The sequence below is a fragment of the Takifugu rubripes genome, chromosome 3 (assembly GCF_901000725.2).
Source record: "Takifugu rubripes chromosome 3, fTakRub1.2, whole genome shotgun sequence".
In the NCBI taxonomy this organism is placed as follows: Eukaryota; Metazoa; Chordata; class Actinopteri; order Tetraodontiformes; family Tetraodontidae; genus Takifugu; species Takifugu rubripes.
In genome coordinates, this window is record NC_042287.1 from 402,669 (window position 1) to 425,069 (window position 22,401).

General features: G+C 49.2%; 1 protein-coding gene across 2 annotated transcripts in view; it reads left to right on the forward strand.

The window, feature by feature from the left end:
- Positions 1-22,401, forward strand: part of plxnb3 (plexin B3) — a 56,397-nt gene that overhangs the window by 14,113 nt on the left and 19,883 nt on the right. Inside the window, exon 2 of one of the 2 annotated variants that reach the window (XM_029833192.1) lies at positions 11,685-11,763. The gene's annotated coding sequence lies outside the window, so the exon portion shown is untranslated. Of the gene's footprint in view, positions 1-11,684; positions 11,764-14,463; positions 14,693-22,401 lie in introns of those variants that run through there. The other variant, XM_029833193.1, reaches the window with a different exon arrangement.

Sequence of the window (22,401 nt, forward strand, 5' to 3'; positions counted from 1 at the left end):
AACAACCAGAGGAGTGTTGAGGAGTGAGAGTCCTGGTCCATATTCAGAAAGAGGAGGTAGGTGGCCTTCATCACGTCATTTACTTTTTAGTTCATTCACTCACTCAAACACGTATATAATTAAAATTAGCATTATCTTTATCAATTTCGGTAGGAGTCAGTTCTGGGTGGAGCTATTTGTAGACCTTAGAGATGCCGGATTCTTCAACGGGGGCCAAGAGCATGAGTGTCTACTGAGATACTGCTTTGTTGATTTTGTTCAGAAGGACTTGGATGAGTTTGTTAGATTGTGGAACAGTCATAGCATCCGACCCTCCAAAACAGCATCATGTCCAGGAGTGCCCAATGAGCTCTACTACTTACCACACAGGTAATATTTGGTGGTAGATTGTATTTGTTTTCTCAGATAAATGTAATATTGTCTTCTGTTTTTTACAGGTTTGACTCCGGAGACTGTGGATTTCAAATCGAACAGGCTGAACTGGATGTCTTTCCTGAGGCTCCCCTGACAAGAGCTTCATGTGGGGATGCAAACATGCAGGCGTACCTGGACTTAGTCATGAAGAGCAATCATTTACAGAAGGCAGAGTACTGGCAGTCAGTAGCTGAATTGTATTTGAAACTAAAAGAAATTACTCAGCTGTGAGTGGAAGAGACATTTATTATAAAAGGTGTAACATGAACAGTGGATATAGGAATAAAAATAAAGCAAAGTAATGAGCATGTATTACAATTTTTTACAAATAAAATATTGAACTACTAGTGATTCATGAACAGACCACAGTTTGAGAATGATTGATGTGTAACTGAGAAGAAAAACAAGCTCACATACCTGCACCTGCAACTGCAGCTTTAGGTTAACCAACTGCAGCTTTAGGTTAACCAACTGCAGCTTTAGGTTAACCAATGACAACAGCGTAACAAACCCTAACAAACATGTTGAGTCCTAGCTCCAGGGGTCATCCAATATGGCTGATGAACAGCCAAATCCTGGACTATTTTTAATTAATTAAAACATGTATTTGCCATTGGGAATGGAGAGTCCTCCAGGAACTCTATTTGTTGCAATGGTTCCAAGCCAGAAGGAGGAAGAGATCTCAGCCCTGTTGCAAACATCAAAACATCCTCCACAGACACAACAGCCTCACCATCTGCAAATAAAAAGGGTTCAGATATAATGGTCATGTGGTTTTACAAGTATTTTATAAGTATTATATTATTAGTATTTATATTATAAGTATTTTATATTTTATAAGACATCCCCTGTGCGGCTGATTCTTCTGTCTGGGATGGGGAATTTAAAAACTCCAGGACCGACCACACGAAACACAAAACCGCGTTAATTGGCTCATATATTCGCCACAAAACAGGCAAAAGACTGCTTGTCCGCCATCCATCTTGGGTTACAATGAACTTTTTATCACTTCTAGTTCTGTTCGACCGTTGGTGCATTCCCTTTCCAGTTGAAAAAGTTACTTGTAAGTTTGTCGGTGTTTGCAAAAGTGTTTCTGAAATGTAAATTTGTCTCAAGACTTGTTGGTGTGTTATGGCACTGTAATTTTGCTTTCTGATTTGTAAAAAGGTGAGTTCTTAAATGCAAATTTGTGTCCAGCTTTGTAAAAGTGTTTTGCACCTCTCGTCCACCTTACGGTGAGATGAGGAGGCATGCTGTCGACTTCTACAGCGCCCTCTACAGGGCAGAGGACTGTAGCAGGGAGGACGAGCTACTGCAGGGACTACTACTACTACATAGGCATACTGCAGGGACTTCCTCGGCTGAGCCAGAGGGACCGGTCCACCCTGGACGCTAGCATCTCCTTGGAGGAACTTACTGCTGCGGTGGGTCAGATGGCTTCTGGTCCACCTCCAGGACTGGATGGAGACTTTTATAAACACTTCTGGAGGTGTCTGGGTGCTGACCTGTGGGAGGTGTCTGGGTGCTGACCTGTGGGAGGTGCTGCAGGAGTGCGCTCACACAGGTCTGTTACCAACATCCTGTCAGACTGCGGTCCTCTCTCTAATCCCAAAGAAGGGGGACCTGGCTCTATTAAAGAACTGGAGGCCTGTTGCGTTGCTCTGCACCGTTTATAAACTTCTTTCGAAGGTGCTCGCCAACAGGCTCAAGAACCACCTCGATTTGGTCATCCACAGAGACCAGTCATATTGTGTCCCGGACAGGTCCATTCTGGACAACCTATTGAGAGACTTGTTTGACCTTCGTAAACTGTACAACACTGATGTCGGGGTGATTTCTGTAGACCAGGAGAAGGCCTTCGACAGGGTCGATCACAAGTTTCTCTTTTCCACATTAAGGGCATTTGGTTTTGGGGATGTTTTGTTGTCACTCTTGAGCCTGCTGTACAGGGATGCTTGTTGTTTGGTGAAGGTTGGTGGTGGGCTGAGCTGTCCGGTGAGCGTCCAACAGGGAATAGGACAGGGATGTCCTATTTCTGGACAGTTATATTCATTGGCCATTGAGCCTCTCCTAAGCAACTTAAGAGCTAGGCTGTCAGGACTTTTGTTACCTGGTCTTCCTCAGTGTCCCCAGCTGGTGGTGTCAGCTTATGCTGATAACATTAATGCTTTTGTTAGGGATCAAAGTGATGTGGACAACCTGATTGATAGTTTAGACCTCTACCAAGAAGCCTCTTCTGCTTAGGTAAACTGGGAGAAGAGTGAAGCTCTACAGGTTGGGCCGTGGACAGGTAGGGACAGACCAAGGCTACCAGGAAACCTCAGTGGGGGTAGACAGGGCCTGAAAGTCTTAGGTGTGTTCCTTGGGATGAAAAACTTTGAAAAGAAGAACTGGGAGGGTGCTATGGAGCAGGTGTGCACCAGATTGTCTAAGTGGAAATGGCTGCTACCTCAGCTTTCCTACAGGGAGTCCTGATTGTCAATAATTTGGTCGCCTCGACTCTTTGGCACGGGCTGACAGTCTTACCGACACTGGTTGGCCTAATCGAAGATGTTCAGAAGATGATTGTGGACTTTTTCTGGTCGGGCCAGCACTGGCGGAGGTCTGCAGTGCTGTACCTGCCAGTACCAGAGGGAGGACAGGGATTGGTGGACATCGCATCTCGTGTCACAGCTTTCAGACTGCAGGCAGGACAAAGACTGTTGTACAGTTTTGGCGTGCTGTGGACGGATATGGCGTGTTTGTTGTTAAGGAAGGCTGGATGACTGGGGTAGGACAAACACCTGTTCCTGCTTCAGCCCCAGTCCGTGGACCTGACTGGTCTTACACCCTTTTACCAGTCAGTGCTAAAGGTATGGCAGGTTTTATCATCTAAGCACAAAGCTGTGACAACACCAGGGATGTGAATCTTTGAAGAGCCATTTTTTGGAAACAGCCTCATCACCTCTCGGATCCTGTCCTCCAGCACCCTGAGGTCCAGACTGAGGGAGGCCAGAATTATGAAGCTAAGCCATTCCCTGATCTTTCTAACCGGCTCAACTTGAGGTCCAGCAGGCTGCTGCTCCAGCTTGTAGGAGAGGCCTGTGCTTCCCTGCCGGAGGCCCTAAGAGTCTTTGCGTTGAATCCTTCTGTGTCTGATTTGTGGGACGACAATTGCGAGTATGTTTTTCCCTCCACTGTTGGACAGTAGCAGCCGGAGGACGACGACCCGCTGTCCCTGAAGTCCTCATTGTCGGTGGACTTCGAAGCTGTCGGGAGGAAGGATCTCTACCTCTTAGCCGTGAAGGTCACAAACTCCCTGGCAGGGCTGAAGGCGTTGAGGTGGACTAGGGTTTATTTTTGGCGCAGGCTCTTTCCCGGGGGGTTGTTGGCGGTCCCTGTACAACCCCCGTGTTGATAAACAGACAGGAGACCTCCAGTGGAGGATTGTACATGGGGCCATAGCTACAAACAGGTATCTGGTGCACCTTGACCCCAGCACAGGGGGTGGCTGTTCTTTCTGCTCCCAGTCAGAAACCACCAAGCACCTCTTTGTCCAGTGTCCCAGACTGGAGGGGCTGTTTGGACAGCTACAGAGGTGGTTTTTTGGGTTAGGTGAGGGTTTTTCTTTCAGGCTGTTTATCTTTGGTCCACACTACCATGCTAGGAGGAAGGCTGTACACCAGTTGGTCAATGTCATCTCGGGGACGGCTAAGTTATCTATATGGAAGACCGGGAAGAACTGGGTGAGAGGTCAGGGGTCAGAGGACGTGGTGGCCATTATGACTGGACTGCTGGCAGCTCGGCTCAGGGTGGATTTTTTTTTTTTTTTTTAAATAAACTGACAGAACAAATTAGTACATTTAGATACACCTGGGGAGTGAGAGACATCCTGTGTTCAGTTAGGGAGAATTTTTTGATTTTGAATTTTTGAAGGTCTCCAATGTCTCCCTCGTGAAAAATGTAAATAAATGAAAATAGTCTGTGTAAATAAAGGTATTTTTAAATCTCTCTTCTTTCATAAACTAATCCAGAGGCCTTTTTGCTCAGTGTGCTGCATAAAAGTTGTAACTTTTATTTGAATCATTCACTAATTCAGCAGGATGAAACAAACTGACAACCAAATCCTTCCGTTTCTCAGGAAGTTGGACGTTCTGTTTCCCTGCGTCCCGACGGCAGCTGATCTATAATAAGCTCCTGAATGGAGCACTTCCTGTTCGACCCCCGATATCCTGATTACAGGCTAGAGAATAATATGTTGTCAATTCCATCACATTAAACAGGGGTGTGTGTGTGTGTGTGTGTGTGTGTGTGTGTGTGTGTGTGTGTGTGTGTGTGTGTGTGTGTGGGTGTGTGTGTGTGTGTGTGTGTGTAATTGGTATCTAGAATTGCAGCTGCCTTCAGCTGAGACCCCCATCATACTCTCTGTTGTTGTTCTTGTTGTTTTGTCTTTCTTCTTTCTCTCTCGTCTTTGCAAGGGGTCTCATATTGAGTGGATGTCACCACCGACTGGACGTACTGATTAATCTTTGACCATTATTACACTTTGGGGGTAAAATTCAGTACTGTTGTTAACCTCCACACAGACCAGTAGCACCAGTGGCACAGTAGCAACGGTGCCTGGTGAAACCATGACAATAGCAAAGCAACGATCTGGTTCCCGCAGGGAGGTGCTGCGCCGTGCACGAGCGCACAGCCTCTGGGCTAAAACAACAGCTCTCCAAGCAAATGTTACATTTCTGTGGCTCTTTTTAGGAAGGCGGGTTCTTTTGCCCCAGCAGGCGGTTTTCGGAGTGATTCCGGTCCTGATAGAGCTGCTGCAGAGACGCTTCACACCCTCTCCTCTGCTCAGCTTTCACCAGCCAGTCACACCCGTGTGGCCCCGCCCCCAAAACTGCACGCTGGTGAAGCCGTTAAAAGCTGAGCGCATCAAAGAGCTAACGCTGCTGCACATATGGCAGCGTGTGTCTGTGTGTGTCTGTGTGTGTGTGTGCACGCACCCTTTTCATATAGGGAGATTACAGCACTATAATGTTACAGAGTTACAACCATCAGATTAACTTCACAGATTAGTGAATGAAGGCAGGCAGCCTAATCTACTGACCGAGTGTGTGTGTGTGTGTGTGTGTGTGTGTGTGTGTGTGTGTGTGTGTTCAGGGTCAGCTTTAATGGGAATTAAAATAACTGGTGGCCTATTTGAGCTCCTGGGCTTTTTTCTGTTTGCAGCTGAAGAGGGGAGCAATAGTTACTCATGTTCCAGTGTTATTACTACATTATTACAGTCTTAGAAACATGCAATCAATCAATCAATCAATCTTTATTTATATAGCGTCTTTTACAATCAGAATTGTTTCAAGGTGCTTTCCAGAATCCCAGGGCCTAACCCCAGACAAGCAACAGTGGCAAGGAAAAACTCCCCTTTAACAGGAAGAAACCTTGAGCAGGACCAGGCTCATGTAGGGGGACCCTCCTGCTGATGGCCGGCTAGGAAGAGAGAGAGGAGAAGGGGGAGGACAGGTAGAGGATAGAATAGGTAGGAGAGGAGAGGAGAGGAGAGGAGAGGAGAGGAGAGGAGAGGAGAGGAGAGGAGAGGAGAGGAGAGGAGAGGGGTAGAGGAGAGGAGAGGGGTAGAGGAGAGGAGAGGTAGAGGACAGGACAAGAGACTATACAGCTCTAAAGGCGGCGATACCGGTAAATGGATACAGAAGGGGGGGAGCAGAAAAACTACACAGGAAATAGCATTACTAGTCTACTTGATGAGGAGAGGAGAAGAGAGGAGAGGAGAGGAGGGAAGAGGAAACCATGACCCAGTGGGGTGACAGAGGCCTGTCAGGTGATCATGTTTCCGGACCCCGGCAGCCTTGGCCTATAACAGCAGGGAGCTGGTTCCATAGCAGGGGGGCCTGGTAGCTAAATGCTCAGCCCCCCATTCTACTCCTAGAAACTCTGGGGACCACAAGTAGACCAACATTCTGAGAGCAGAGCGGTCTATTGGGCTGGTAAGGTGTCTCTAGCAACTCCAGGTAGGATGGAGCTAGGCCTCTGAGAACCTTATAGGTCAAAAGAAGGGTTTTAAAAAAATTTCTAAATTTAACGGGCAGCCAATGAAGAGACGCCAGTACAGGAGTAATGTGATCTCTTTTGTCAATAACTGTCAGAACTCTGGCTGCAGCATTTTGGATCAGCTGGAGGCTTCTTAAAGAAGAGTTTGTACACCCTGATAATAAAGAATTACTGTATATAAGCCACATAATCTAATTTTAGAAAGAAAACCAATTTCGTACTTATACAAGCCGCACCTGTCTATAAGTCGCATTGAAACATAGGTCGCGGAAGAACTCAGATGCAGACCTCTGCCAGCTTATTCTGCAGTTCATTTGTAGAAAGACCCCCTTTATTAAACACTGAACGGAAGACACATCAACGAAGGGAGCTCTTCAATCACACACATAACCTGGCTTATGGTGTGCACGTGCAAACAGTAATTAAAACAGTAATTAAATACATCAACAACCAAAACTCAATAAATAGAACACTAACACTAACATTGAAAGTTGCAAAAGATAACATTTACAACAAACAAAAACAGGGTTAACACCAACCGGAACCCACAGACACACTGCCACAAAGCATGCTGGGAAATTCCCACACTGACCCCCCCCAACACGCTACACTACCTTTGCTTTTCTTTTCAAAACAGTGCCTTGTAACACAAGAGTAACACAGCAGCAATACGGCAGTAACACAGCACTAACAGGGGCTGGTTAAAATAACATACCGGTAAAAGTCAACTCAGACGCACCAGTAACATAACATAACAGCAACACGGTAGCACAGCACCAACAGGGCTGGTTAAAAAAACATACCGGTAAAAGTCACCGAGAGCTGTCTTCATCTTCCTCCTGTGTACTGAAACCATGGAAGTCTTCCTCCTCAGTGTCGGATTGGAATAGCGTCAGAAATCCTGCTTTTATTACCTCTGAAAGCTTTTTTCGTCTTTTTACATTGCTCCAGTTCTTCCCACTGCCGTTTCCAGCGTCTCACCATCCGATTCATTTATGTTAAGTTTACGTTCTGTTTATGCTAATTTTATTCATACACAAAGCGCAAAGTTACATTAAACTTGCGTCTTCCTCGACCACATATTCCACCGTCTCACTCTACCTTTTTTGCTCGAGCGCCCCTAGCCGGCCGATAGAAAAAATACATAAATAAGACGCACCGTAGAATAAGCCACAGTGTTTTTAAAGTGTAGGGAAAAGTTAGCGGCTTATAGTCCGAAAATACGGTACAATAGTCCAGCCTGAAGTAACAATATGCATGCACCTAACTTTTTCAGCATCATGGTGGGTCAGTAGTTTTCTAATCCTTGTGATGTTCCTCAGGTGAAAAAAGGCTAGAGACTAATTTAATGTGTGAGTTGAAGTAGAGATTTTGATCAAAAGGTACTCCTAGATTCCTCACAGAGAGACTAGATGTTAATGAGATACCATCTAGAGTGATCATGTGATCTAATCTATCCCTGAGAGGTTCAGGACCAAACACCATGACCTCAGTTTTTCCTGAGTTAAGGAGGAGGAAATTTGAAGACATCCAGGACTTTATGTCTTTAAGACAGGTCTGGAGCTTCACTAACTTATCTGTCTCCTCTAGTTTCATGGATAGATAAAGCTGAGTGTCATCAGCATAACAATGAAAATTTATCCCGTGCTGCTGAATAATGTTACCCTAAGGGAAGCATGTACTGTACAAGGTAAAGAGGTCCAAGGTCCAAGTACAGAACCTTGTGGAACTCCATGGCTAACCCTACTGTATGAGGAGGGAACACCATGGACATGAGACATATCCTGTCACTAAAGAACAATTGATCTGGTCCAGGATAGAACTGCCTATCAATGGTAAAACATCCTTCAACAGGTGTGTTGGGATGGGATCTAAAAGACACGTGGTGGTCTTGGATTTCTGAATTAGCGAAGATGCCTCAGAAAAATATATAGGGCTGAAGGAGTTTAGGGGCTCGTTGGAGAACCTGTATGTTCCCACAGTCAGCACATCTGGTGATGGTCCAGTTGTTGGGATGGCCCTGGTTAGCTTTTTCTCTGATAGCTAGAACTTAATCAGTGAAGAAGCTTATGAAGTCCTTACACCACTAAGGGAAGAAGGGATACGTGGGATCTAAAGACACTGTGACTCTTAGTTAATTTGGCCACTTCCTTTCTAGTCTGCGCGCTTTCTGCTTGAGGGTCCTGATATGTGAATTATTACCAGGGGCACACCTCCTCTGATTACTATTTTCTTTTTCAGGGGGGCAACAGAATCAGCGTGATTCTCAGTGAGGTGCTGCACCTTCAGCAACAGAGTCAACTCAGCAGGGCTAAGATTATAATGATTGATCCCTGGGGAAAACACACGGTGGGTCCTGGGATCAGCACAGGATCACTTCCTTAAACTTAGCTACAGCATTATCTGAAAGACATCTGCTATGCGTGAGCATTTACCTGTTTGATTGCAGTTTACAGATGTAACAAGGAAAAAAAAACCTGTAAAAGTGCCAGAAAGGCTGTAATTTCTGCTGCTTTGGGTCATTTTTCAGCCCCTGCTCAGAGCTGCACCTCCAACAGCACCGAGCAACTAGAACGACCCCACAGCACCACAAACTGATGGATGTATCACACCTTTCATCCCTCTGTCTGTCTGTCTGTCTGTCTGTCTGTCTGCCTGCCTGCCTGCCTGCCTGCCTGCCTGCCTGCCTGCCTGCCTGCCAGGATCACAGCAGCTGTTAGTTATTCCAATGTTTGCTGATGATGCAACGCTCAGAAATACCAACATGCACACAAACACGGAGGCTTGATGAAGTTTTAAAGCTTCTTCCTCTGGCTGCTTCTCCCCTCCCAGACAGACAGGCAGGGTTAGGGTTAGTCCAGGCAGGGCTAGGGTTAGTCCAGGCAGGGTTAGGGTTAGTCCAGGCAGGGTTAGGGTTAGTCCAGGCAGGGTTAGGGTTAGTCCAGGCAGGGTTAGGGTTAGTCCAGGCAGCTTCAACAGGGTTCCTCTGATGACAGAGGAACCATCCATCCATCCATCTCAGTACAGCAGCACTTCCTCTGGGACACACACACAGACACACACACAAACACACACACACACACACCCCACACACACACACACACACACACACACGCACACTCACACTAACACTCACACACGGACCTGTCCTGGTAGTTGGCTCTTCTCTTCTCTGGTAGTTCTGATGGGTTCTGCTCACCTTCTCAGACCCAGTTGAGACCGATGAATGAATGAATGAATGAATGAATGAATGAATTAGGAGAGCAGCTCAGAGTGATGGAAGGTTCTGCTGTTCCAACTGTATCCCAGAGCTGTGCTGACCAGCAGCGTGGGGTTGTGGGTAATGTAGTTCTTGCTTAGAACAGCGTTGCTGAAAGGGCTCCTGGGCTTCACGTGAGAACGTTTTGTGTGACTGTGGGCTGTGAATTCAGATGAGACGGCGGAGAAAGGAGGTAGACTCCTGTCTCAGCTGGCCGTATTGTTGCGTGTCCTTCAGACTGAACCATCGACACAGACTGGAGCTGCTCAAAACACCTCTTTTTATTCTTTTGCTTTTGTTTCTCCGACTTGACGCTTGACTTCTGACGGACAGGAGGTGGCGCGGTGGCCTGACTTATTCTTAGAGTCTAAATGAATCCGGGCCAGCTGGCAGGTTTTTCAGGTGATCACACCTAATTTGTGCACATAAATTACCACAACAAAGTTAGTTTGGACGACTCCAGGACGATTTTGGGGGTAGTTCAGCCATTAGCGGTGCAGATGATCGCGGTTGTGTCACCTGAACTTCAGAGTCAGGGTCCCACTTTTTCCAGGGAACGAAGGTGCTGGATGGGGGGGAGGGTGCCTCGGTGCTGCTCAGCCCGTAGATCATTCATCAACACCTGCAGTTATGGGTTAGCAGCACGATGGGTCGTTCACTTATTATTTGCTCCAGCACAGAAACAGGAAGTGATTCATTGCTGGAGCTCACAGTCGACCTTGGAGACAGATGGCTGAGGAGTCACCACCTGAGGAGTCAGTGCACGTTAGAGCCCGCTCAGACAAACATGGAAGGTGATCTGGTAATTGGAGGAGGGCCTCAGGACACCTTCAGAGCAGAGCCTCTCGCAGGGCCCTACGTTCGAGAGGCAAGGAACAATCCCGACATGCTAGATTCAGCCTATGGGACCTGGTGGACCCCCTCTGGTTCCTGACCCAGTGTGTCACTCATGGAGCAGTTGGCGTTGGATCAGTTATCTATTGCGTTTTCCTGCCATTCTGGTGGTTTTTCCACACTTCCGTTGTCGTTTTTTCTTTTTATCCACCACACTTTTCACACTTGCGGTTTGGGTTAGGGTTAGGGTTGAGGGTTAGGGGTTAGGGTTAGGGTTAGGGGTGAGGGTGAGGGTGAGGGTGAGGGATTAGGGTTAAGGGTTAAGGGTTAAGGGTTAAGGGTTAAGGTTTGGGGTTAGGGTTAGGGTTAAGGTTAGGGGTTAGGGTTAACCCATACTTGTCTCTGTGGTGTCGCCCTTGTATCTTAGCAACACTGACAGCGCTCTCTGTCATTGGATCCACCTTCTCCTAGCAGCAACCTTACCAGTCCAATTGCCGTTGGCGTGTTGGAGTGGCCGGTCCCTTTTCCTCCGGTTAGCCCCTGGGGTCGGCTGGTTGCACCTGAACCCTTTCGGCCTCTTCGCTGCTGACTGCAGTTTTAGTTTCAACCTGCTGACTTCCTGCAAACGCACTCGTTAATATTTTCAACTCTACAGGGACACGTAGGAGGGTCGATGCTTGTGTTTCTAGCTGTTTGCCATGGTGACTGATCTTATCTGCGTTCCATTGATGAGGCCTTCTAGGCCTTCTCTGGTTGAAGTACCTCTCAACATCTGGTCGCACGGCTCAGCCTCCTCGTGGTACTTGGGCGCTCCGAGGCATCGCGACGCCTCGCGGCTCCAGTCGTCTGTGGAATTTATGTCCATTTGACGCTCCGGCCTGTATGCGAGACCAAAGTCTGCCTCCAAGGTGGATGTTCAGACCTCTGATGGCTTCATTTCAGACCATTTCTGCTGCTCTCTGGTCCTGCCAACCCGTGTGAGTGGAGACAAGGCAGTAATTATTCATCAGGATGGCTCAGTTATCGGTGACCGTTGGGGATCTGTTGTCACAGCAGACGAGATGTGATTGAAGCGGACGTGGACGAGAGGGTTAAATGGTTCAGCTTTTCTAACCTGTGACTCTTCCTCCTCCAGGATTCCTCCTCCTGCTCCTCCTGATGAAGAGGCCTCCTCCTCCTCCTCCCCACGTAGACAGCAGAGGTTGCCTCAACAGGTAGGAGCAGCCCGCTGGTTCATTTCTCTGCTGCCTGGGATTTAAAGATAGTAGATAAGATAAATAGGACGCGTGGTGATGTCATCAGCCTCGCAAAGGATTGTGGGTCGCTGCAGTCAGTGCTGTTTGGTGAAAACTGGGTGGAAGCTGCAGTGAGGTGATTGGCTGGCTGGTGAATATACTGTGGTATGTGTGTGTGTGTGTGTGCGTGTGTGCGGTGCGTGCGTGTGTTTGGTGGTGTGTGCGTGGCCGCGTGTGTGCATGCATGAGACAGAGCGCTCTTTGTCCTCTGTTCCCTCTCTGTGTCCTCTGTCTCATTAAGAGACTCATTATGAATCCATCTCCCAGTACAAAGTTGTCAGTGTGCCGCAGCCAGAATAGTTTTCTGCCTGTTGTTGCCGCTGTTGTTGCCACTGTTGTTGACGGTTGTTGTGTTGCCACTGTTGTTTCCGCTGTTGTTGACGGTGTTGTTGACAGTGTTGTTGACACTGTTGTTGCCGCTGTTGTTGCGCACGTTGGGACATGAGGTGGGACATGGGGTGGGACATGAGCTGGGACATGGGGTGGGACATGGGGTGGGACATGAGGTGGGACATGGGGTGGGACATGGGGTGGGACATGAGGTGGGACATGGGGTAGGACATGGGGTGGGGACATGAGGGTGGGACATGGGGTGGGACATGAGGTGGGACATGGGGTAGGACATGGGGTGGGACATGGGGTAGGACATGGTCCCCTCCATCACACACATTTCCTTCCAATTACTGTGCGTCACCTTTCACCTCCTCCCCTCCCCCTCCTTTCATTGCTCCGCCTGGTTGCTCCGTCTCTCTACAAGCTGCTTTTCACGCTGTCTAACCCCCCTCGTCCCCCCCGTCCCCCTCCCCCCTCCACTTGTCCTTCATCCATTGTTTTGGCTTCCACACTTCCTCACACACACTTAATAAATAACAAACCACCCAAAAAGGAATCCAAGACAGACCAGAGCAGCAGAATGGTGGCTTGCACGCTGGACGGATTGTGACCGTCCCGCTGGACACAACACGGTCATTTTTCACGTTTCCATCAGCTGGGGACAGGGGCGGAGCTGCTGCTGCATGCAGGACCCGGCTCAGATGGAGCCTCGGGTTCAGAACCCGACCTGGAACAGTGCAGGAACAGAGCAACAGACAGGTGAACACAGAGGCGGAACGCCTGGCAGGAAAACCCTCCTAAATGTTTGACGGCGCCTTTTCTCAAACACCCAGGTTCAGTTGACAGCATCCACGCGTGGACGTGGGGACACTGATGACCTAATGTGTGATGTTCACACGTGTGTGTTATGATCCTAAACTTCTTATTTATCAGTTAAACAGATAAAGTGATTCATGCTCCTCCTCCCTCAGCCACACGTTTTATGTGCACATATAAAATCACACACAGACGCCGCTTTACCAGCTGTCCACACCACACCAACACACCACACACACGCACAACCTGCACAGCTACACATCAATCAAAACACACAAGAAGGAAACCACACAGCCTCAGGTCGACGGGTGTGTGTCTGACAGAGGAGAGAGAGAGACAGAGAGAGAGAGAGATTAATATTACATGAGGTCCTGATGAGAGGTGGACAAACACTCCCAGCTGAGCTTTATTTATTACCACACGCACTCTCTCACACACACACACACACACACCCGTCACACACACACTCATGCTGATGAATTGTCACACACTTACGTGAGGGTCACACACCACACTTTACCAGCAGTGCGTTGTGTCACTGGTAAGATGCTGCTGATACACACAATCATGACCTCCATATGCAGTAACCATGGTGACCTGGCCGGTGTTATGTGTGGTCACCTGCTGTCACCTGTCAGCCACGGAGCGCAAACGCACCTGGAAGAGATGTTTTGTGCTGACAGAGTCCCGCTCTGATGCGCAGGGGTGGTGTTTTAGTTTCACATCTTAGCAAACAAGAGAAATGAGCCTAAAAACAGTCAAATCAGAGGCAGCGAGGTGTCCCGGCCCACAACAAAGACCAGTCAAAACAGATAATCTCTGCTCCTCCAGGGCTGAAAGGGCTGTGGAACAGGTTAGAAAGTAGATGGAGATAGAGCAGCTTTTTTCCATCACACTAGGGGCCCAGAGTGAGATTATCCACCCACCCACAGCAGCAGCTGATGGAAGAATCAAAGACAGGAATCAGCTACGGGACTCTCGGCTGGAACGAGGAGGAGGTCTGTGGCCGCTCTGCGAGGGGCGGCAGGATGTATAGATTTCTGAGGCTCTCTGGTCAAAGGTCAAGGCTACCTGACCTTCACAGCAGCTCTCTGGTCTTTGCTGCGTCATCCTACAGCTTCTATACCTTTATTGTGATTATCCACTCAGATTTATGATACGTGTTGATGATTTTGCCGGGAGGTTACTGTAGCCGAGGTGTGCTATAGCTTCACTAATGTATAGAATGAGCGATACAGCATCAGAGGGGTGTGGCGGAAACCGTTAAACACCGATTTACTGCCTCGCTCGCTCGATCTCCTCCCTCTAACTTTCACGCTTCAAACGGGTGATTAAATATTAATGACCCAGGCCCCCGCCCACGTGTATTTGTGAAGCGAAGCCACGCCCCCAAGACTACAGGGGCTTGTTCTCTGTGTGCCTGAAAGTCTCTCGTCCTCTCTCACTCGCTCTCTCAGTGCAGCTGAATGTCTCTCGCCCGCTCTCTTTCAGAACAATGTGTCGTTGACAATAATGGGATTACAGCCATCCAGCCGGCTGCTCGCTCACCCTCTCTCTCTCCCTCCTGTCATCCCCCTCTCTCTCTTTCTGTCTCTCTGTCCGTGGTTGTGCTTCTTCCTCCCAGTGTGCAGCTTCTTTCAGTTGTTGGCGTCTGTTATTCTGGAGAAATGAAAGAAATACGGACTGTTTCCTGAATGAAGTAAGTCCTCTCTCTTCTTCTCTTCATCTCTCTCTTCATCTTTATCCCTCTCTCTCTCTGTGATGAGGCTTTGAGTGACAGCTGACTCCTGTTAATTAGGCTGTGATTTCATTAGTAGACTTTAACGTGACCGTGTGGTGTAGGGACGTGCGTTCTGTGTTCTCTTGAAGGTGAAGTTCCCTCAGAGAGCCAGGGTTCGAGGAGGTGCCGCGGCTGCTACTTTGGACGCGCGTTTAATTGCAGCGGTTGATTTTAATGAGACGAGTTGGTGGTTTCATAAAGAATCGGCGGCGCCAGAGGTGTTGCACGTGATCAGACAGCTGGTTAGATGTGGTTAATTATCTTAGGAACTTGATCAATAAGTTGCCTGCTGATGTGCTTTGATCATCCCAGCTTTGCTCCACCTTTGTGTCCATGCTAAAGTCTTCTCCTCTCAAACGGAGCAGAACTTCTCCCCTCTGTTCGGTTGGACCTCAGAATGCAAAATCGGTCCGTCCCACCGCGTTCAGGGGGTGAGGGAGGTCAGTGGCTGCGTCTTCAGAAGACCCGTAGAAAGAAGCCTCAGATAAAAGAAGGACTGGACCTTTAGGGCCCAGAAGGCGGCGCAGGTCAGCAGGTGGAGCCAAACTGTGTCCTGAACCTCCCAGAACCTCTAAAAGAAACACGATGATCACATAAGGATCTGCTCTTCAGCAAACGGTTGGATCAGAACACCACCGACGTGATGGTTGCTGGAGGCTGCCAGCTGGTTCTGATGGTCCGTCCCGGTAAAGAGGAATACAGAGTGAATACTGGTTATCACCCCTCCCAACCAGTAGCAGAGCTGGCTGCTGGAGCGTGAAACGCTGCCCTCGCTATGACGCCATACAGGCTGATGATGTCACAGAGGTGCGTCGCTAACAGAGGAGTCACGTGACCCTTCACTGGACCTCCAGTGTCCTGGCAGCTGGGTCGGCTCCAGTTTAAACCAGTGAGGAATGATGATGCATTAAAGCTGCAGCTGGATGCTCCAGCAGCAGGCAGGTGGCTCTGGGAGCTGGTCTGAGGTCAGTCAGGTAGGTTTAGGGTCTCACTGCAGAGTGCAGGATCACCAGTTGGGTTTAGAGGACGTGCAGACTGGGGAGAGGACAGAACTCAGAGGGACAGGTGGATCACCATCATTTAGACCAGATGAGGAGTCAAAACATCCATTTTGTGATGAGGCTGCTTCCAATGCAATGGTGAGAAGAGCAGGACAGGACCGGACAGGAAAGGACAGGACAGGACAGGACAGGACAGCACAGGACAGGACAGGACAGGGCAGCACAGGGCAGCACAGGACAGGACAGCACAGGGCACGAGGTGGCACCCAGGACAGCAGGTCTGACCCAGGACAGGAGGTGGGACCCAGGACAGCAGGTTTGACCCAGGACAGGAGGTGGGACTCTGATCTGGATCAAACACCAACCACAGCAGCAGAACTCCTGGTGTCTCCAGTCCTCTCAAACTGTCTCATTATATTTTATCTCCAGTTCACAGAATATTGGAGCTCACAGACTCATTCAGAATTTGGTTGAGCTTCTTTTATTGCTGAATCAAAGACGTCCTAAATCAAGAACCCCCCAAGTAAGGTCCCCCCAAGAAAGGTCCCCCCAACAGAGATCTCCCCAAGAAAGGTCCCCTCAAGAAAGGTCCCCCCATGAAAGGTCCTCTAAAATGGCATTAAAGCTTCTGCTTGTTAGAAGAAACGTTCATGTGTGGAGAATCTGATTGATCAGGTCATTAAAGCAGCAGGATGAGTGTGTGTGTGTGTGTGTGTTTGTGTGTGTGTGCGTGCGTGCGTGTGTTTTCGGGGGCCAAAGGTCAGCCTGGTGGAAGCTGAAGGGTTCTTGGTTTGTTGATTGAAACAGAAATCATCTTCCTTCTGTCTTCTTCTCCCTTCCTCCCCAGCAGTGATTAACCCCCCACCATACACACACACACACACACACACACACACACACACACACCCTTTGTTATTACAGTATTTCTGCTGTTTATTGCCCCCCCCTCCTTCCTCGCCCCCTCCTCTTCCTCTTCAAAGCCTTGTTTTTATCTTGTAAAGATTCTGCTCTCATAAATGTGCTCGTTCCCGCCTCCTTCTCTGCTAGAGGACCCTGAGAGAGGAGAGAATTTGTTTTAGGAGAGGTGCACCTCCTCCTCCTCCTTCTCCTCCTCCTCCTCCTCTTTGTCCTGCTGCCGTCTCCACCCTGACGCAGGAACATCCAGAATCATCTCCCCCTTCTTCTTGTCCTTGGCCTCTCCACACCGTTAGCACGTGTCAGTGGGGACAATTAGCAGGTCAACTTTCTCTTTCAGCCACTCTGGTCCTTTATTGGCCAACTTTGACTGTGTGCGTTGCCATGACAACCGCCTCCGAGCCTAACCTGATTGAATGAAGCGTCTGGGTGCAGCAGCAGCAGCAGCAGCAGCAAGGCAGATGATGGGATGGTCCAGGTGGGTTCTCCACTGTCTGCTGGGGTTGGAATGGCTCACCCTCCCTCACTTTAACATAATGCGGAGGGTTACGTAAGAGCTGAAAGGTGCCTGAAACACAGGAGTCCGCTAGAGGAAACCACACTTCAATGGGATCCAACACAATAGGAGAGAAGATTGAATCAAGTAGATCAAACAGGCAGGAGGCGTCGGGGCTGATTGTGGACGGAGGGGATGGTTCCTCCAGCCAGCAAGCAGGAAGATGACATGTTTTATCTTTTCTCTCGCTCTAATTTAATCAAAGCCGCTTTCTGGGGCGACACCTTGCTGAGTTTCATCTGCTTCCTTCCTGGGAATGAAGGTCCTGCAGCACTGAGCACACCTCAGGTCTACGTTGGGGAGCTTCTCCTCATACCAACTGCCTGAGGACTCAGATGGACCATCTCCTGCTCCTCAGCTGAGTTGAAGTCTAGATGGGGGTTAACAGCCTGGGGGGGTCACAATTAGTGATCTCCCTGTGGAACCACCAGCAGAAGACAAAGGAGGACGGTGCAGTGTGTGATCCAAGGCCTCACTGAAATATGTAGGATTTATAATAAATATCTTTATGATTGGTTCTGGTGCTGGATGATTCAGGGAAGCAGCTTCTGAGCTGGATCCAGCTCTGGGCCTGATAGAACCAGATCATGAGCTGTTATTGATGACCGAGCAGCTGTAGTTTGGAGCTTTGAGCTTCTCTCCTGGTTTAGCATTCCTCAGGAGGCGTCCTTAAACTGGCCACCGGTGTTTGTTCCAGGCCGCAGCCGAATCCTTGTTGCGTTCCCTGAGAAGGGACGCAGCCAGGCAGGGGTGTGTTAGCGGCGCTGGACCGTTGATGTGGGCGTCAGCAGGATGGACCCTGGGAGAGGAACCCCCCACGGAGGGGGTCTTCTGCTGATCACAACCACCAGCACTTGTTAATTGGAGAGGAAGCTGCAGCTGTAATGTATTCATGCACACACAGCCTCCCTGGGCGTGCACGTGTGTGTGTGTGTGTGTGTGTGTGTGTGTGTGAGAGAGAGAGAGAGAGAGAGAGAGTGTGAACATGCAGAAAGGTGATAGGTGTTAATGATGTTGAAGCTAATTCCATCACTGTGTGTGTGTGCGTGCGTGCGTGCATGCGTATGTGCGTGCGTGCGTGCGTGTGTGTGTAGTGGCATCTCAACTATCACCAGAAGAAATTTACCACATGTGTGTGTGTGTGTGTGCTCTATTGAGTATCAAAGTCTTGTAGTTATAAATATTTCATATTAGCCCTGATCAGTATTCAGTTTGTGGAGGCTGCAGAGGTTTTTTTTTTTATCATTTCCAGAAGGTGAATGTTGGATTGTAGACGGAGAGAATAGAGTTAAACGGATGGATAGAAGTGTGGACGATATCCGTCCAACAGGATTCCCAGGGTGCACCAGTGCAAACATTTCGAAACACTCATTCTGACCAGTTTGAACTGGACCTGAGGGAACATCTCACCTCCTGGAAGCAGAGCTCCTCCTGCTGCAGCCCAGTTGGTGTTGGAGATTTCTGGGAGTTCCCAGCGTTCCTGCCTGTCCCGGAGCGTTGGAGCAGCTGTCTCCGGAAACACGGGTCACTGGCTCACAGCAACCTCTGTGTCCCCGAACTTCCAGGAACCGAAACTTCTGGAAAGAGTCTTGATCCTCATCGGCTCCTCCCAACAACACGATCACGGTGTGATTTTGTCATTAGTGGAAGAACGATAAACTAGTTTGAGCCAGTTGCCATGGCGATGCGCAGAGAACAGCAGAGCTTCTTGCTGTTTGCCAACTCACTTACCTGTTAAGCATCGTATTTAAGGGGTGTCGAAAGGTGTCAGTGTGTGCAGCATGATTTAAGGCAGATGGGTCGTTGTGTCGCCTGTAGCGGCGCTGCGACTGCATCTGTGGCTGCATCTGTGGCTGCAGCTGCATCTGCGGCTGCATCTGCATCTGCGACTGCATCTGTGGCTGCATCTGTGGCTGCAGCTGCATCTGCGGCTGCATCTGCATCTGTGGCTGCATCTGCGGCCTACAGATGAAACAAGTCTGGTTGCCTTGGAGCAGAACATGTAGGATGACAGCGGGCGTGAGCAGGACCATGGAGAGTCTTGGCTCCATCCTCAGTAACCACGTAACGACCCCTGACCAGGTCCCCCTGACGCCCGTAGCACCCACGAGACGCTGTTCTGTCCCTTTACTGATGAAGAACCTAAAGCAGACTGATATTCCCCTTAATTCCTCTAATTCCTTGGATTTTTCGATATTTTTAGTTGATGGTTCCTCCCGCAGTGACGACTGCTAATCTGCTTTTATACGCACTGATTATTCAGCTCTTCTCCTCTGGATTAAAGTGAGGAAAATCTCTAATTCTTCCTATTGTGATCTGATCCTCCTGTCAAACACACAGCTCTGTGTTTACATCTGTCACCATACAAACAGCTTCTAATCCAGATTATAGACGGGGACAGGAATAGCGGTTTCTATAGAGAGACACCGGTACCGACGGACGGCCCAGTGGCGGAGCAGAAAGGAGGAATTAGCTTCATTCAACTCCGATTGGATCAGAACACCTAACGCTGCGTCATCCCAACCGCAACAAAGAAATGTGCAGAGCCGGAGAAAAGCGGCGGGACGCATGCCCGATGGAGGATCCGAGTCCAGGCGTGTTGGGCGTGGACACGTCGCGGGTCAAGTCTGAAGACGAGGAGGAGCAAAACCTGCGGGTCTCGTTGATCAGTCAGACGTTGAGATGCAAGTGAAGTGATCCCATCTGATCTGATACACACTGGAGCCGCTGGGAATCTTCCGGGAACTTTGTCCTGAACGGAAAGGCTGGATTCCTTGGGAGTCGCTTGTGAGCATCCGGAGCCTCTCGTGGACTCACTCGGGGTCCTTGTTTGCACGCTCACCATGCGTGAACGCTACAGATGCTGCCCTATGGTGGTCACCACACCTGGCTGGAGATGTAAAGTAGGCAGGAATGGTGGACTGTAGACTGGGACGAGGGACTGGGACAAGGGACTGGGACGAGGGACTGGGACAGGGGACTGGGACGAGGAACTGGGACAAGGGACTGGGACAGGGGACTGGGACGATCAACTGGGACAAGGGACTGGGACGAGGGACTGGGACGAGGGACTGGAAGTGTTCCCTACGCACAAGCTCACTTTTATTCTTTAGCTCGAGCAGATCTGCGCCCCCTGCTGGACGCCTTCAGCCCCGTCACCACTGGCCAACATCTGGCCCATCAGCAACACCTGACATCAGCCCTCCCGTCTCCATGGTAACCATTTGAATAACCCAGTAAGGATGTTGATTGTTGAAACAATTAAGTTCATTTTCTTCCCTGTGGAAACAAATCCCGTCACCACGGCAACAAATTGACACCCTGTAGTGACAATAATATCATTGAATTTCTATGCAGCGTCTCTCTCACACGTGCACACATACATGTGCACAGACACACACACACACTGAAACACCTTTTTTGTAGAAAAAGCCTTTTATAATTCGTGACATCTTTAATCCCAGTGGGGTTTGGTGTGTGTGTCTGTGTGCGTGTTTTAGTTGTCACACACTCTCGATGATATCAAACGTCCTCGTCTGGATCCTGGAATATATTCATGAGCTCAACAGGGCACGGGTGTGTGTGTGTGTGTGTGGGGGGGGGGGGTTCTGTGTGAATAATCAGAGACAAAGAAGCGTAAATATAGTAAGAAGGATGAAATCCCGTCCTGTGAGGACAGGTGGGGACAGGGGGGACAGGTGGGGCAGGCTGTCACTGACCTCTTGTGCACAGCAGTGCGCCATTAGCATGTTTAGCATTCAGGGCGGGCCCGTGGGTCTTGTGATGTTATCATCAGCAGAAGGTTCTTGGAAGGTCCAGATTGTCGGCAGCTGATAGCAGCTCCCGCGTGCTGCTGAGGTCACTCTGAAATCAGCTGCTCTTTGATGTTTCCTGCTGGATCAAAGGCCGCTTGTGCAAACAGCGCTAACTGCGCGACACTTCCAGGCAGCTGAATCAGACTTCTGAGAGACAGAGGGTCTCATGAGGAGGAGTTTCCAGTCATTTAGCTCATTGTTGAGGTGGCACTTTGATCCTGCCGCTACAAGATAATGAAGCTCGTTGTGTATTTAATTACAACGGCGCTGAAAAATGAGCCACAGACAAAAGGGATCCACCGAGAGACAAAAGGTCTGAGCAAACTCTACGTTTTACCTCCAACCTGCTGGGCAATTTCTCCATCCAGATGCCCTCACAGCTGGTGCAGAGAAGTCCGCCTTGGCAGAAGAATGTCCTCCCCACTGGCTGGTTGGTTCTGGAGAGTCCTGCTCAGAGTTGGTCCCCCTGAACTCTGACCTCTGAAGGAGACATGGTGGGCATCACAGACGTTGTGGAGCAGAGCTGATGATGATGTCACGGGGATGACGGGTCAGTCAGTTCTTAAATGGTTCCTGAGTACAGAAAGTAGGACAGACTCAGGGGGGTGTCCCCACGAGGGAAGGAGAGGAAATGAACAAAGAGACAAAATAGAGCTACACACACCGTGTGTGTGTGCGTGTGTGTGTGTGTGTGTGTGTGTGTGTATGTGTGTGTGTGTGTGTGTGTGTTGGATTCTGTCGCGTCTTTGAAGAGAGAGTGTGAGAGTCAGCAGTACACCACAGAGATAATATGTGGGTGGAGGTGTGGGTGTGTGTGTGTGTGTGTGTGTGCCTGAGGTAAAGCAGCCTGCAATCATCAGCTTGATGTGTTGAAAGCAGCCTGTTCCTCATTTACATATAGAACGGGGGGCGGGGCTACCGTTGACAGCTGGACGCTCCACATCTGCAGCATCTGTTCAGTTAAACCAAACAGAGGTGGCTGGACTGACACCTGACCCTCAGCCAGCAGCTGTGTGTCCCCACCAGTCTGTACTGGGAGCCCATCCTGTACTGGGAGAATGTGATGAGACACAGGGTGGTGTGGTGGGTGCTTCCAGATGTTCCAGCTGTTTGAGACGGTTTCAGGCTGGAGAAACTCTGATCTAAAAACAGAAGAGTTCAGATCAGAGCTCCAATTGAACTTTGACCTCTGTGCTTAGTATGCATTAATACACCAGCTGCTACACACACACACAGACACACACACACTCACATGCAATCATACAGACTGGGTGTGGCTTTATCCTCTGCTTTCTTTTCGTCTAAAAAGAAAATACATGTTACTCTCTCACACACACACAC